Source organism: Hylobates moloch, unplaced genomic scaffold (assembly GCF_009828535.3).
Source record: "Hylobates moloch isolate HMO894 unplaced genomic scaffold, HMol_V3 SCAFFOLD_6, whole genome shotgun sequence".
NCBI lineage: Eukaryota > Metazoa > Chordata > Mammalia > Primates > Hylobatidae > Hylobates > Hylobates moloch.
The window spans coordinates 146447981-146464797 of NW_026652281.1; positions in this window are offsets into that span (position 1 = coordinate 146447981).

Sequence of the window (16817 nt, forward strand, 5' to 3'; positions counted from 1 at the left end):
AGCCCCTTAGAACAGATGGCGAGGGTTTCCTTCAGAGTCAATCATCCCCAAGGAGGAGGCAAGTGGGAAATACAGGAGGGGTCCAGAACACCAGGATACACAGAATCATGGAGTGTTTGGGCTGGTACAGCCTTAGAAATCACCTAATCCAACATTTCTACAAGTGCCTTCTGATGACTACTGGTTCCACATGTTTCATCATGGGGGAGAAAAAGTTCCCTTGGGCAAAGACAGATTGAGAAATGCTACTCACCTTCACCCCTCTTGGAGAATTGCATCACAGATGACTGTTTTTAAATCCCTGAAAAGTCCTGCAATAAGGAAATCTGTTTAGGGCTTATTTAACCCAGTTTCTCAGTATATAATAGGACCCCTTTTCATGTAAACTGCAAATTCTCTTGGAACATACTTTGAGACCCCAAATATAGTTCAACTCTTGTGTTTTACTAACAAGGAAGCTGAGTTTCAGAGAAAGGTGGGCATTTATGTAGGGTCACCTAGCTAATTAGTGAAATAACCAGAGCCAGGACTCGGGGCTTCCAGTGCTGAAAATGTGGCTCTGTCCACTCCCTCAGCTGATTCTGGGGCATCTGCAGAAGGCGATAGCCGCCCCATGGAGGAATTACCCTCCTTGGAGAAGACTGGGTAAATCACTAGGAGGTCAGGCTATTGTTTAGAACTTTCTATGTCCAAGGGCCAGAGGTGGCTTTACACTCTGTGGTGTCATTTTTAGAGTTCCATAAAAGTCCCTGGACAACTTTTGAATTTTTCCCTTTACTTTTCTATAGGCTTTTCAAAAGCAAACTACTCGCCCATTCCTGCAAGAAACCCCATCTCAAACTTTCTCGTCAACCTGTGTTTATCTCCCTGTGTGAGATACCACCCTTCACGTGGCCACCACAGTCAGCTGAGGTTTTCTGTTTCCAACCAGCCAGACTAACCATTTGTGCTCATCGTTCTCCAGTGAAGTCTCCAGATCTACTCTGCCCACTGTCGGAGGCAGTTCTGTTCCTCAGAACAAACAAAAAACTTTAGCTTATTGAATTTCCCCAAAAATGACTTTTAAAGAAAGCCATTGACAGCATACAGAATCTAAAGAAAAAGTTGCAGATGGAGGCTTCAACAAAGACAAGACCCAAGGCAGGATCTAGGTGCCAAGCTCTAGATTTCCAAATTCCCAGGAGGGAGCAACTGATTGTCCTGACTTGAGTCACGTGGTCACCCTTTTGGCCAGAGAAGACAAGAACTATGGGTGACAGTTTTATGGAAACTGCACTCAGTTGGGCAGGTAGGAGTCCTGCTCTCAAAGGAAAACCCAAGAGCTATTAGCTGAAAAGTGGGTGGGAGTATTGAGAAGTCAAAACAGCTCAAAGCATTTTCACTCTCTCACACACCACAGCCATTTAATTCTTCAGTTCTGTTCATTCTTCCCCATGACCATCTCTTGAATGTATCCCCTCTTCATCTCTGGTTCTCCTGCTATTGTTCAGATCCTAGTTTCATGCATAGGTATTGCTTATTGGCCCCCACATAATTTCTCTAACTTTATTTCTTAGTTTTTTGCTCCACCAATCCGTCCTTTGCCCTGATGATCCAAGGATCTTAAATACAGACCTGACAATGCAATTTTGAACTCTGGAGTTGTTTTCCGCTTCTTCCACCTCATCTGCCACCACTCCTCCACATCCACTCAATACCCGTCCCAGACCATCCTTTCCTACTCTCCTGTCTGTCTACCCCAGAGTCCGTGTAGCAGCCGAATCCTCCAGTTTAGGAGCCGAATCCTCTGGACTTGTTGGTCCAGACTAGTAGGTTCTTGAAGATAGTGACCCTGTGTAATCCAATTTTTTCAAACTTGTATTATAAAAAGTTTCAGGCATATAGAGATGTCTAATCAAGTTTTGTAATCTTGATATCTAGAGGTGCAAATCTTGATATCTTGATGATTAATAAATGAATACATGAATGAATGAATAAACAAATGAATGATCTTCTCAATCAGCCAGCTTATTTGACATTCTCCTATTGTATTTTTATTCAGTTTAATCAGTGTTAGTCAATCTTTTGGGGGAGGGGGTGGTTACATTCTTCTACAATGCTCTTGCAAATGATACACATTCACCACCCCCAATGCTGATATATTTGCTTCACCCCATCAAGACTAACAGTTTGTGCTCATTATCCTCCAATGGATTCTTCAGATCCACTCTCTGCCAACTGTCAGAGGCAGTGCTGTTCCCCAGGAAACTAACCTTTATAGACTGCATCACCTGAACTCCCTCGGATCCAGCCATACGGGAACTAGCTCAGAGAGCTAGAGGAGAGAGGCCAAGGCTTCCTCCACAGGACTGCAGTTTATAAGTGGCTGCCTTTCCCTATTGAAGGTCATAGTTCATGTTCAACAGCTGTCTTCTACAGCTATGGGTCTCCTTGGAAACCACTGCCATCTCATTATGCCTTTAGAGGACAGGAGTGGAAATAGCTTTCCACTGCTGCTAAAATTTGGGCAGTCCTCACCCCTGGTTGATTTCTTTTCTTTTCTTTTTTTTTTTTTTTCTTTTTGAGATGGAGTCTCACTTTGTCGCCCAGGCTAGAGTGCAGTGGTGCAATCTTGGCTCAATGCAGCCTCTGCCTCCCGGGTTCAAGCAATTCTCTGCCTCTGCCTCCCAAGTAGCTGGGATTACAGGCACCCGCCACCACGCCTGGCTAATTTTTGGATTTTTAGTAGAGATGAGGTTTTGCCATCTTGGCCAGGCTGGTCTTGAACTCCTGACCTCATGATCCACCCAACTGAGCCTCCCAAAGTGTTGTGATTATAGGCGTGAGCCACCGCGCCTGGCCCCCTCTTTGATTTCTTGACCCTGCCTCACCTTTCCATATAGTCCCTTTACCACACTTTCTTCACTTATTCCTTTGAATTATCCATTTCCTACCAGGGACCCTGAAACTGACACACTACCTCACTGAGCTGCTGAGGTAGATCTTTGAGGAATAGGTGAACAGGAAGCAGGGAGAGAGAAAATGAAACCCCCAATTTGAGATTAAGACTATGATCCCTATTATATTTTCCTGGGAGAGAGAATAGCTCATGTTTGTGAATTTTAAGTCATTTCTGGAGAAATGGCCTAAAAGGGTTAAGAAAGTGGCTTAAAAATGATAAGGAAAAGATACCACCTGTTGGACCTAGAAGGACATTGTTTTCTTTTTCTTTTTTTGAGACAGAGAGTCTTGCTCTGTCACCCAGACTGGAGTCTAATAGTGCGATCTTGGCTCACGGCAACATCTGCTTCCAGGGTTCAAGTGATTCTCCTGCCTCAGCCTCCTGAATAGCTGGGATTACAGGCATGCACCACCATGCCCGGCTAATTTGTTTTTGTATTTTTAGTAGAGATGGGGTTTTGCCATGTTGGTCAGGCTGGTCTCGAACTCCTGACCTCAGGTGATCAGCCCGCCTCAGCCTCTCAAAGTGCTGGGATTACAGGTGTGAGCCAGTGCCCTGGCCTGAAGGACATTGTTTTCAATGCAAATACTTCTCTTTTTCTCCCCTGAAAAAGAATGAACAATAAAGGTTTATTGCCAGTTAATCTATTGAGCCTCCCCAAGGGATGAGAACTACTCTGAATACATAAATGTTTAACGAATGAATATGTAAAATAAATTTGATAAATGAATATTAAAATAAGTAACCTATTGATGTGGTTAGGCTTTGTGTCCCCACCCAAATCTCGAATTGTAATCCCCATAATCCTCATGTGTCAAGGGAGAGACCAGGTGGAGGTAACTGAATCCTGGGAGTGGTTCCTCCCATGCTGTTCTCGTGATAGTGAATGTGTTCTCATGATACCTGATGGTTTTAAAAGGGGCTGTTTCCCCCTTTGCTCAGCCCTTCTCCTTCCTGCCACTTTCTGAAAAAGGTGTCTTGCTTCCGCTTCACCTTCCATCATGATTGTAAATTCCCTGAGGCCTCCCCAGGCATGCTGAACTGTGAGTCAATTAAACCTCTTGCCTTTATAAATTACCCAGTCTCTGGCAGTTCTTTACAGCAGTATGAAAATGGACTAATACACTTATCGTGAGGCAGAAGATAGAGCAATACAACCTTTCAAAATCTATATTCAACTGTAGTGGACAGCTATTAATTGGCCTTCTGTTCCAACTGTGTGATTATGATTCCAAATTTTCTTGTTTGTATATGAGCTTGCTTTCCTCAATACACTGATTTTTTAAGGGGCGGGCACATGACTGAAATGGGCCAAGCAGAGTCCTTTCCTGGGATTTTTCCAGGTGAAACTGGAGAAAGAGATCTAGTCCTTCTGGGGTGCTAAAATTGGAATATGTGAGGAACAGCAGTGAGCATCCATGTGGCCCAGCCAAGACTAACCATGGTGAAAGAGACTAAATTCGACCCATCTTCCAGAAGTGTAAGTGGCATTCAGCTTAATTTACCAATCAAATAAACATTTACTGAGAACTTTATATATGCCCAGGAGATGACACAACCACAGCTGACAAAAATCCAATTGGGAAGACAAAATTAAGATACATGAATGAAGAGAAAAGATATGGTATACAACTAAATGCTAAGTGATATCGGTCACATAGTAAGTGCTACGCAAGTTCTGAAGAGGGAGAAATCACTTTAAGCTGGGAAGGAGGGCTGAATAATTCAGTCTTGCGTTTGAAGGATGCATGGGTTTGCTGATGTCAATGAGGGGGAGAAGGGTTCTGGCACTGAGAGAAACAGAGGGAGGGTGGTAGGAATAGAATCGTGTTTGAGGTGGGAAGAGGGCTTTGAGAATGTGGAGTATAAGAGAGTTTGGAGCACATTTCTATTTGCCTGAGAGATAATTGGAGAAAAAAAGTTTTGATGCCTATTTGCCCTTGGCTGTGGCTTGGCAGCCTTGCTTTAGAAACTGGAGGACTCTGTGTAGAGGCAATCGCTCTGACTTTGAGAGGTGATACAGACTGGAATCCCCAGAAAGGAACCAGAAATATGTCCCCAGTTCAACTTTGCCCTGGTCTGAGAGAAAGCCAGATGATCTGGGAGCTCTTGGTTCTCTAAACTGGTGCAGAAAGAGGCAAGTCAGCCAGGTGTGGGGTCAGGCTCTTGCTCCTCAGAGCCAGAGTGCTGGCCCAAGAGGCCTAGCAGACAGACGAATGTGATCACGGACCTCTCCAAATTGTATGGGGAAGATTTGTCTCATATTTGAACAAAGCAAGAACTGTCACTGGGGAGATGGCTCTCCAATTTGAGGAACATTAATCACCTAATTAACCAGAACACCTGCTCATAAAAATTGTCCCACCCAGGGAATGAAGTTAAACAAAGCATGAGGATGTGCTGCACAGACTTAGCTGTGGCATCTGTATCCTTGGCTGGCCTCCTTGGGCACTGAGGCTCACAATACTCTCCAGCCAGCTGTTGGGCTTGACAGAGGCTTCCGAACACCAGCCTTGTTTAGCAAGCCACGATTAGTGAAAAACTCAGAGGACTCCTCTTGCAACTTAACTGGAATTGTGGATGCGGGTGAAAGTACTGGGCACTCTTCTGAGTGTTTTGCATACATTAAGTCTCGAATACCCACAACAACCAAAGGAAATCTCCTACTGTTGCTGAGGCTAGCGTGATGCTCACAGATCTAGTTTCTTCTTCTGGGCACGTGGGAAAACTGCATTTCCCAGCCTCCATTGCAGTTAGGTCGGTGCCATGTGCCTCATTCTGACCAAAGAAGCATGTGGAAACGTGGTGCATACCACTTCCAGACTTGGTCTTGGAAACTTCTTATGCAATCAGTACAGCGCTCTCTCCTTGTCTATTAGCTGGACACATAGAGGGGATCCAGGGAAGGATCCCAGGCTGTCCTGAGAGAATGGCAGAGACGCAGAAAGAAAGGCACTGGAATCCCTAAATCACTACATAGAAGATGGTGGCCAAGCAGTCTGTACTGTGAGAAAAAAACTAAACTTCCCACTGAGGTTTGAAGGTTTTAACCACCAATGCAATCTTGGCAATTATGTTTCCTCAAATCACACAGGACCAATCTTAGAGAAAGCTACTACCTACGTGGTATGATTTCAGAAACTTCAGGAAATTCTTCCATCCCAAAATAATACCTCCTCCTATTGGTTAATCATTGACATGCTTTTAAATAGGAACCCTCATTATCTGCTCTTTACTTACCTTAACATTTCTTCAACATATATTTACGGAATACTTTCTAGGTGCTGATAATCCTGTAAGTCTTATGGTGATGAAAAAGTAAACATGGTTGCTATTCTCATAGAATGTTTTATGGGAAACAGATGTAAAACAACCAATTACACAAGAAAATTAATACATACTTACAAATTATAAAAGTTAGGAATGGAATGAATAGGGTGATGTAATAAAGATAAATAGAAACCGGCAAAGTTTCAAAAAAAGTAGTCAGGGAAGGGGACTTAAAGTATAAAAAGAATCTAGCTATGGCGTGTCAGATATGGAAGTGGGTAGGTCATTATTCTAAGAGAGACAATGGCACGTGCAAAGGCCTTAAGGTATGACTTTGATAGCTGGAGAAACATAGGAAAGTCACTGTGGTTAGATCCGAGAAAAGGAAGCAGATCTGTTCTGGGAAGGTTGGAATTATTTCTCCTTCACTACTGCATTGACCCCAGTATATGTGAAGTACTCCTGTGAGTGACATTCCTCCTTTCATTTGTGTATAAGAAGAGAAGCCCGGCCAGGAGCGGCGGCTGACACCTGTAATCTCAGCACTTTTGGAGGCCTAGGTGAACATATCACCCGAGGTCAGGACTTCGAGATCAGCCTGGCCAACTTGGGGAAACCCCGTCTCTACTAAAAATACAAAATTAGCCAGGCGTGGTGGCAGGTGCCTGTAGTCCCAGCTACTTGGGAGGTTGAGGCAGGAGAATTGCTTGAACTTGGGAGGCAGAGGTTGCAGTGAGCCAAGGTTGTGCCACTGCAGTACAGCCTGGGTGACAGAGCGAGACTCCATCTCAAAAAAAAAAAAAAAGAGAAGCCTAAAATTTTGGATGAATCTAACTTGACATAGAGTCTATTGCAGTTTTAGAAGTATTTGAATACAAGGGGCTGATCAAAGGCAATCTGCTTAGAGGATTGCTATGAAAGCTATCCTGTATAAGCTTTTTGATGTGGCTCAGGGCGAGAGGTTGGAGTTGATGAAGACCACTGGGGTAGGAGGTTAAAGCCCCTCTAGCCCTGGGAGCTGCCATCTCATTGAAGGCATGGACATTTCTATAAAATATTTTATTGTATACATTTCCATTTCCAAAGTTTAGCTAATGGCACCATCATCTACCAAGATGGCTAGACCAAAAACTTAAATGTCATCTTTAGCTCTTCCCTTTTTTCCTCTTAACCTATCCCACATTCATCAGCTCACCCAGACCTATTGGTTTATTATTATTATTATACTTTAAGTTCTAGGGTACATGTGCACAATGTGCAGGTTTGTTACATAGGTATACATGTGCTATGTTGGTTTGCTGCACCTGTTAACTCGTCATTTACATTAGATATTTCTCCTAATGCTATCCCTCCCCAATCCCCCCACCCCATGACAGACCCCAGGGTGTGATGTTCCCTGCCCTGTGTCCAAGTGTTCTCATTGTTCAATTCCCACCTAAGAGTGAGAACATGCGGTGTTTGGTTTTCTGTCCTTGAGATAGTTTGCTCAGAATGATGGTTTCCAGCTTCATCCATGTCGCTACAAAGGACACGAACTCATTCTTTTTTATGGCTGCATAGTATTCCATGGTGTATATGTGCCACATTTTCTTAATCCAGTCTATCACTGATGGATATTTGGGTTGGTTCCAAGTCTTTGACTCCATATGTGGTAAGATCCACCCCTCCGCCCTATACCTGTCACCTGGGCCCCTTAACCGGCTTCCCTGCCTAACTCCTGTCCAGTCATATTTTCCAGAGCCTCTAAGGGCTTTCCATTACTTACATTACTTAAAGTCTGAGAAACACACATGGTAAGGAAGGATCTTTGTCAAGTGTTCTCTTCCCTGCCTTTATCTCCTGCTTCATTCTTCACCAATTCCTATTCCCACCTTAGGCTGAGCTATGGAGACTCAACGTTTCCTGAAAGTGTTGAGGGGTTGATGGTTCACCTGTGAACTTCCACCATGCTCTTCTCTCTTTTATGGATGCCCTTGCCCGCCTCCTCCCTCTGATCACAGTGTCCTGGTCTTTCCCCACGCGGCCCATGCATCAACACATGTGTGAAGCATTTTATACTTTCCTCCCTATTAACTCCCCTACCATATTAGAGACTTGTTCATTTGACCTGTGGTTATATAAACCTCTATCATTACACTCCTTCCATTAATGTAATCATCTCCTTACACATCTTCCTCCTTCCCCAGTTAGACTGTGAGTCTCTTGAGAAATGAGATGTGATTTGCCAAACTCCTCATGAGAATTGTCCATCCTCACTGGGTCCAATGCCTCTCTTCTCATTCTTTTTTGAACCCACTCCTTCCAGAATTTCTCTCTAACACTTTGCTGAAACCATTCTTTTCAATGACCTCCCCAACCTTCTAGTTAGTTGGGCCAAAACTCTTGGAATTACCCCTCATTTCTCCATTGCACTCTACTCAACATCCAAAACATCAGCAAATCCTGTTTATTTTTTCTTCAAGTCCATAATCCAACCATTTATTTTCATGTCTGCCATTACCACAAGTGACTGTCATTCCTGGACTGGATTATAGTAATAAACTCCTAACTCCTGCCACCATCATTTCCTACCTTCTGTAGTCAACTTTTAACCCAGCAGTCCTGTCATGTTAATATATATGTCAGATCATGTCATTCCTCTGATCCAAAGCTTCCAATGCAGACTTCTGCTTCTAGCTGTGATGGCATAATGGAACTGGATTTATTCTTCCACCTTAAACATGAAGAAAAACTGGACAAACTATACAGAAAAAAATGTTTGTTTTTTCAAATGCTGGAAAATTGGAAGTGCATTACTGAGCTCTCTAACATGAAAAATTAGGTGAGTTGTATGATGATAATAGCTTATTGTCTAGAAATAATTTCCAAGATGCAGTTCAGGGAGGGTTCAGCATTCTCTCTTAGTTGAGCAGACAGAGATCATGGGTCCAATGTGTCTAGAATTGTAAGACGGCATACCTGAAAGGTGGGAGCTGAGCAGTAGGAGGGTTCCAGAGATCTCCAGAGAGGTTCCCTTGAGTGTTTGCTGAATATTTGTGAGGAAAACCCTCTATAAGCCTGGGAAGAAAAGATACTTAAGATCAGTAGCCTGAATAATTCCCAGAATTCACACATGACTGATAATAGTTTGTGTTTTCACCAGCCATAGTGAGAAACTCTTGTAATATTTAGGGCTTTGGGTAAAAGACTCAGAAGAGTATCGCCTTGTAGTGGAGTTAAAGACACCTTGGACCCATCCTAAAAAAATGTTTAAAAACAAGCCTTGACAGGATGCAATTGATTTCATGTAACTTAACTGTGAGATGGAACAAAACTCTATACTCCTATTTAAAGAAATATAGCAAGATCATCCAACAATTTAAATTTCACAATGACTGACATCCAATCAAAATTATCAGGAATACAAGGCAGCCTGAAAATATAACTTATAAAAATGAAAAAAATAGAAACAGACTTGGATATTGTAAAGATGACATTATTAACAGACAAGTATGTTAAAGCAGCAGTTATAAATATTCTTCATAAATTTAGAAGGTAAGAAAAAGTGGAAGATACAAAAGAGAACCAAATGAATCCTGGCAAAGCTAACACATGGATGAACTTTGAGGACATAATACTAAGTAAAATAAGCTAGTCACAGAAGGACAAATCCTGCATGAGTCCATTTATATTAAGAATCTAAAGTAGTCAAACTCATAAAGGCTAAAAGTAGAATAGTGGATGCCAGTGGCATAGGGTAGAGAGAACTCAGTGAGGGGAATTGTTGTTCAATGGATGTAGAGTTTCAGTCATACAAGATGAAAAAGTTCTAGAGATCTGCCATACACCAACAGGCATATAGTTAACAATACTGTACTGTACGCTTAAACATTTGTTAAGACAGTAGATTTCATGCTATGTGTTTCTATTATCACAATAAAAAATTGTCAAATGGAACTTCTAGAGATGTAAAATACTATACAGGAAAATAAATTACACTGGATAGAATTTACAGCAGGTCAAATCTAGCGAAAAGTCTTGAATTCAGGATTTAGTTTAAAAAAAAAACTCCAAAACCCCTCTTGCAACTTAGTTATAAAAGACCAACAGACAAATTAAAAATTGGCAAAAGATTTGAAGAGACACTTTAGCAAAGAAGAGATACGAAGAGTTACAAATAAAGAATAGATGGAAAGATGCTCAAAATTATTAGTCATTAGGGAAATGCAAGTTAAAATCACAATCAGATGCCATTCCATAACCTCTAGAAGGACCAGCATCAAAAAGACTGAAGTTTGGGTAAAACAGGAACCTCATTTATTGATAGTAGGAATGAAAATGGTATTACTACTTTGAAAAACAGTTTCAATTACAATATTGCACGTTAAACATACACTTATATAACTCAGCATTTCACTCTAAGTCCTTACCAAAAAGTATATATTTATGTATGTCTACACAAAATATATATACATATGTCCACACAAAGATTTATACATGAATGTTTAGAGTAGCATTAGTTATATATGAATGTTTATAGTTGCATTATTTTTAATAGCCAAAAATTGGAAAACTTCTATGTGTCTATCAACTGATGACTGGATGAAAAACTAAAAATGATATATTCATGCAAAGGAAAACTACTGATCGATTAAAAAGGATAAACTCTTGATACATGGAATGACGTGGCTGAAACTCAAAAGCATGATGTTACGTGAAAGAAGCCAGACACAAAGACAAGACTATATGCCATAGAATTCCATTTATTTGAAATGTAAAGAAAAGGCAAAACTATGGAGACCGAGAGCAGATCAGTGGTTGCCTGAGCCTGAGGGGATGGCGAGACAGACAGTGGAAACTGCTAACAGGCATGAGTGCACTCTTTGGGGCGACACAAGTGTTCTAAGGCTAGATTGTGGTGATAGTCACACAACTATAAAAATTTCCTAAAACTCATCAAACTCAGCTTAAAATGAGTGACTTGTATTACATGTAAATTGTACCTCATAATAAAGGTGTTTAAAAAGATAACTGTTTAAAGTAAAGTAATAATGTACCAAGGGGGTTATAATTGGTGTTAAAATAAAGTATATGAAAAGAACAGCACAAAGAATAGGAGAACAGTAATGGAAGTATACTGTTGTAAGGTTCTTACGCTGTAGGTGAAATGGTATGATATTATTTGAGAGTAGACTATGGTTAGTTAAAGACATATGTTGTAAACCCTAGGGAAACCACCAAAAAAAAAAATAATAAAATAAAATAAAACAAGGACGTATAGCTAAAGCCAATAGGAGAATAAGATGAAAACATTAAAAATTCTCAATATACCTAAAACAAGGTAAGAAAAATAAGGAAAACAGTAAGGACAAACAGATAGGACAAATAGAAAACAAATAGTGACATGGTAGATTAAAACCCACATAGCAATAATTACGTTAAACATAAATTATCTATACAATCTAATCTAAAGCCAGAGATTTGTCAGATTGGATAAAAAAGCAAAACTCAACTGCATGGTATCTATGGAAAATCCACTTTAAAAATAAAGACACATATAGGTTAGAAGTAAAAGGATGGAAAAGAATACAGCATGTAAACAGTAGTCAAAGAAAACTAGAGTGGCAAATATTAGACAAATAGATTTTAAAATAAGCACCATTCCTATGGATAAAGAAGGACATTTCATAACGATAAAGGAGTTGATTCATCAAGAGGACACACAAATCCTAAATGAGTATGCATCCAACAACAGAGCTTCAAAACACATAAAAACACACAAAAAGAGAAATTAGTAGAACAAAAAGGACAAATAGACATATTCAGAATTATAGTTGGAGATGTTAACACTCCTATTGCAGTAATTACTGGAACAAGTAGACAAGAAATCGGTAAGAATCTATATGAGAGACTTGCAAAACGCTAGCAATCAAATAAGCCTAACTGACATTTGGAGAACTTTCTACCCAGCAACAGAAGAATAGACATTATTTTCAAGTCTACTTGGAAGATCCAGATAAATAATAGTCTGAAGCACAAAACAAGTTTCAATAAATTTAAAAAGAGTGAAATTATATAAAAATGTTCCCTGACCACAACAGAATTGAACTAGAAATCAAAAACACAAAGATATGTGGAAAATCACCAAAAATTCTGAAAATTAAATCATATTCTTCTAAATAAATCATGGTCCAAGGAGAAATCACAGAGAGATTAGAAAATATTTTGAATGGAATGAAAATTAAAATATAATGTATTAACATTCATGGACTGAAGCTAAGATGGTATTTAGAGGGAACATTAAGGCATTAAATGTTTATATTAGAAAAGAAGGAAGTGTTTAAAATCAATAACCTAAGCTACCACATTCAGAAACCAGATAAAGAAGAGAATGTTAAATCCAAAGTAAACAAAGTAAGGAAAGAATAAAGAGCAGAAATCACTGAAATTGAAACAGAGATGCAATGGTTTTGAAAAGCAATAAAATCCAAATTGGCTCTTTGAAAAGAGAAATGAAAAAAATTTAAATTCTAGCCAGAGTAGTCACGGAAAAAAAGAGAGAATTATCAATATCAGGAATAAAATAGGGACTATTACTACATAGCCAACTAACATTAAAAGACTAATAAGAGAATATGATGAAAGGTTTTATGGCAAACATTTGATGGAATGGAAAAATTCCTCAGAGGACACAAAATACAAAAACTCACTCAAGAAGAAATAAATAACTAGCCCTGTATCTATTACATAAATTGAATTTTTAGTTTAAAAACCTTCCCACAAAGAGAATCCAAGCCTAGATGGTTTCACTGGCAAATAGAATTAATTTTACACAAACTCTTCCAGAAAACAGAAAAGGAGAGAGCACCTTTCAACTTATTAAATGAGGTCAGAATTACCCTGATGTCAAAACCAGATAAAGACATCATAAAAGTAAGAATTATATACCCATGTCCCTCATAAAATTAACTCAGAAAACTTTATCAAAATGTTAGAAGGTGGAATGCAGAAATAAATAAAAGAGATAAAGAGATGATAAGATATATCATGATCAAATGTCATTTATCCCAGGTGTGAAAAGTTGATTTAACATTTGAAAACTAATCAATATCATTTAGTTCATTTAAAGACTAAAAAAAGTAAAAAGCATACGATCATCTCGATAGGTGCAAAAAAAGCATGTGACGACATTTCACATGTATTCATGATAAAAATTCTCAGAAAGCTAAAGGAAAAGGGAACCATCCTGAAATTGAATAAAGGATATCTATAGAACACCCCACAGCTAATACACATAATAATGCAAGAATGATGGCTTCCTCCCTAAAATCAGAAATAAAGGCAAGAATGTCTAATTTCACCACCATTTTCAACATCATACTTCAGGTTCTAGCCAGTGTAACAATATAAGAAAAAGTAAAAAGACATACAGATTTGAAAGGAAGACATAAATCTCTATTTACAAACAACACAGTTATCTACATAGGAAATCCCAAAGAATACGCTAGGTGACGGCTATACAAAAAGAATGAAATCATGTATTTTTGCAGTGACAAGGATGGAACTGGAGACCATTATCTTAAAGAAACAACTCAGAAACAGAAAGTGAAATACTGCATGTTCTCACTTACAGGTGGAAGCTAAATAATGAGTACATGTGCACATAAGAGTATGAAATAATAGGCACTGGAGACTCAGAAGGGTCCAGGGTGCGAGCAGGAAGAGGGATGAGATATTAATGGGTACATTGTTCAAGTAATGGTTATACTAAAAGCCCAGACTTCACTACTATACAATATCTCCATGTAACAAAACTGCTCTTGTGCTCATTAAAATTATCCAAATAAAACTTTTTGAAAAGATTCTACTAAGTGAGTTTAGTAAAGTTGTCGTATATAAGAAGATATGGCCAATGTATGAAAATAAATTGCCATCTTAGATACTGGGAGTGAATAACTGGAAATTGAAATTACAAAACTGTCATTTACAATAGCATTAAAAGACATGGAAATATTTACGGGAAAACTAAATATGTGCAAGATTGGATGCTGAATATGACAAAATTTTCATGAAACTAAAATGAGCTTATAAAATGATTGATGTAACTGTGCTCATGGATTGGAAGACTCTATGTTGTTAAGATGTCAATTTTCTCAAATTGCTCTATATGTTCAATGCCATTCCAATCAATATCCCAACATAATATTTCTTTTTGGAAATTGACAGGGTATTCTAAAATTTATATAGAAGAACAAAAGACCTAAAAGAACTAAAATAGGTAATTGTTAATAACAGAGTTAGAGGATTCACATTACCTGGTTTTAAGACTTACCATAAAGCTATAGTAATCAAGACAGTGTGGTATTGGCTAAAAGAGAGACACAGAGATTGAGAGAATAAAGCCAATATAATAGCAGCCTACAAATTGGGAAAAGTATTTACAAACTATGTATCTGGTAATGGGTTAATATTTAAAATTTATAAAGAACATACACAACTCAATAGTAGAAAAACAAACAATCCAATTAAAAATAGGCAAAGAACCTGAATAGACATTTTTCCAGAGAAGACTTAAAAATGGTCAACATGGATATAAAAAAGTGATCAATATTATTAATCTTCAGGAAAACGCAAATTAAAACCCTGTAAGGTACCACCTCACACCCATTAGGATGGCTATTATCAAAAAGTCAAATGATAACAAATACTGGCAAGAAGATGTGGAGAAAAGGGAACCCTTGTACTCTTTGGTGGGACTGTTGATTGGTACAGCTATTATGGAAAACAGTAAAGAGATTTCTACAGAAATTAAAAATATAACCACCATATAACCTAGTAATTCCTCTTCTGGGCATATCCCCAAAGCAAATGAAATCACTATCTCATAAAGATACCTGCACTCCCATGTTCATTGCAGCATTATTCACAACAGTCAAAATGTGGAAATAACCCAAGTGTTCATCAATAAATGGATTTTAAAAAGTGATATATATATACACCATGGAATATTACTCAGCCTTAGAAAAGGAGATCTTGCCATCTGCCACAACAAGGATGAATCTGGAAGATATTATGCTAAGTGAAATAAGCCAGACACAGAAAGACAAATCTTGCATGATCTCACTCATATGTGGAATCTGAAAAATAAAAGAAAAGAGTCAAATACACAGAGATAAGACAGTTGTTACTAGGGGCAGGGTTGGAGGGAGGAAGCAGGAATATGAAGGTCAGAGAATGCAAAGTAGTAGATATGTAGGTTGAACAAGTCTAGAGATCTATATCCAACATGAAAACTATAGGTAATAAAATAAAATTGTGCTACATGTGGGATTCCTGACAAATGAGTAGATTTTAACTGTATTGCCCCAAAAATAACAATAAAAAAGGGTAACTATGTGAGATGATGAATTATTAATTTGCTTCACTAGAGTAACCATTTTACTATCTGTATGCATCCTATAACATCATGTTATACACCTAAAATATATATGATAAAATTCATTTTTAAAAATAATAAATGTAAATTTTAAAACGATAAAAGAATAGAATCAAGAGTTCAGAAATAAACACATATATATGTTCCATTCCAACCAAAATGCCAATGTAATTTAAGGAATACAAATATTTTCAGCAGTGGATGCTGGAAAAATTAGCTATCTATAGGCTGAAGAACTAACCTTGGCCCTTTTTTTCTGCACCATATGCAAACATTCACTTGAAATGGTGTATATATATATATATATGCTAAATGTATAAAAACTTCTAGAAGAAGACACAGAAAATCTTTTCAAGCTTGAGTTAGGCAAAGATTTTAAAAATAAGATACAGAAAGCACAAATCAAAGCAGAAGAAAATAATAAACTGGAGTTAATCAAAATTTAAAACATCTGTTCTTTGAAAGATATTACAAAAATAAGAAGACAAATTACAGTCTAAGAGAAAATATTTGCAAAACATGTATCTGACAAGGAGTTTGTGTCCATAACATATAAAGAACTCTCGAAAATCAGTAAGACAAGCAACTCAATAAAAAGAATGGGTAAAAGCTTGAGTAGATACTTTATCAAAGAAGAAATATAGATGGCAAATAAACACATAAAAAGAAATTAAACATCATTAGTCATCAGGGAAATGCAAATTAAAACTACAAACAGATACCACCACACACCCTTTAGAAGGGCTAAAATTTTAAAAGTGCTATTGAAGATGTAGAGCAACTGGAAGCTTCCTACACATTACTGATGGGAATACAAAGTGATAACATCTTTGGCAGTTTCTAGTAAAGTTATGCAATCAGCTACTATATGACCCAGAAACCCCACTCCTAGTATTTTAACCATGAAAAAATCAAAACCGTATGTCCACAGAAGACCTGAATAGAGCTGCTTATAGAAGTTTTATTTATAATAATTAAATGATAGAAACAACTCAGGCTGGGCGCGGCGGCTCATGCCTGTAATCCCAGCACTTTGGGAGGCCAAGGCGGGTGGATCACAAGGTCAGGAGTTCAAGACCAGGACCAGCCTGGCCAACATGGAGAATCCCCGTCTCTACTAAAAATACACAAATTAGCTGGGCTTGGTGGCGGGTGCCTGTAAACCCAGCTACTCAAGAGGCTGAGGCAGGA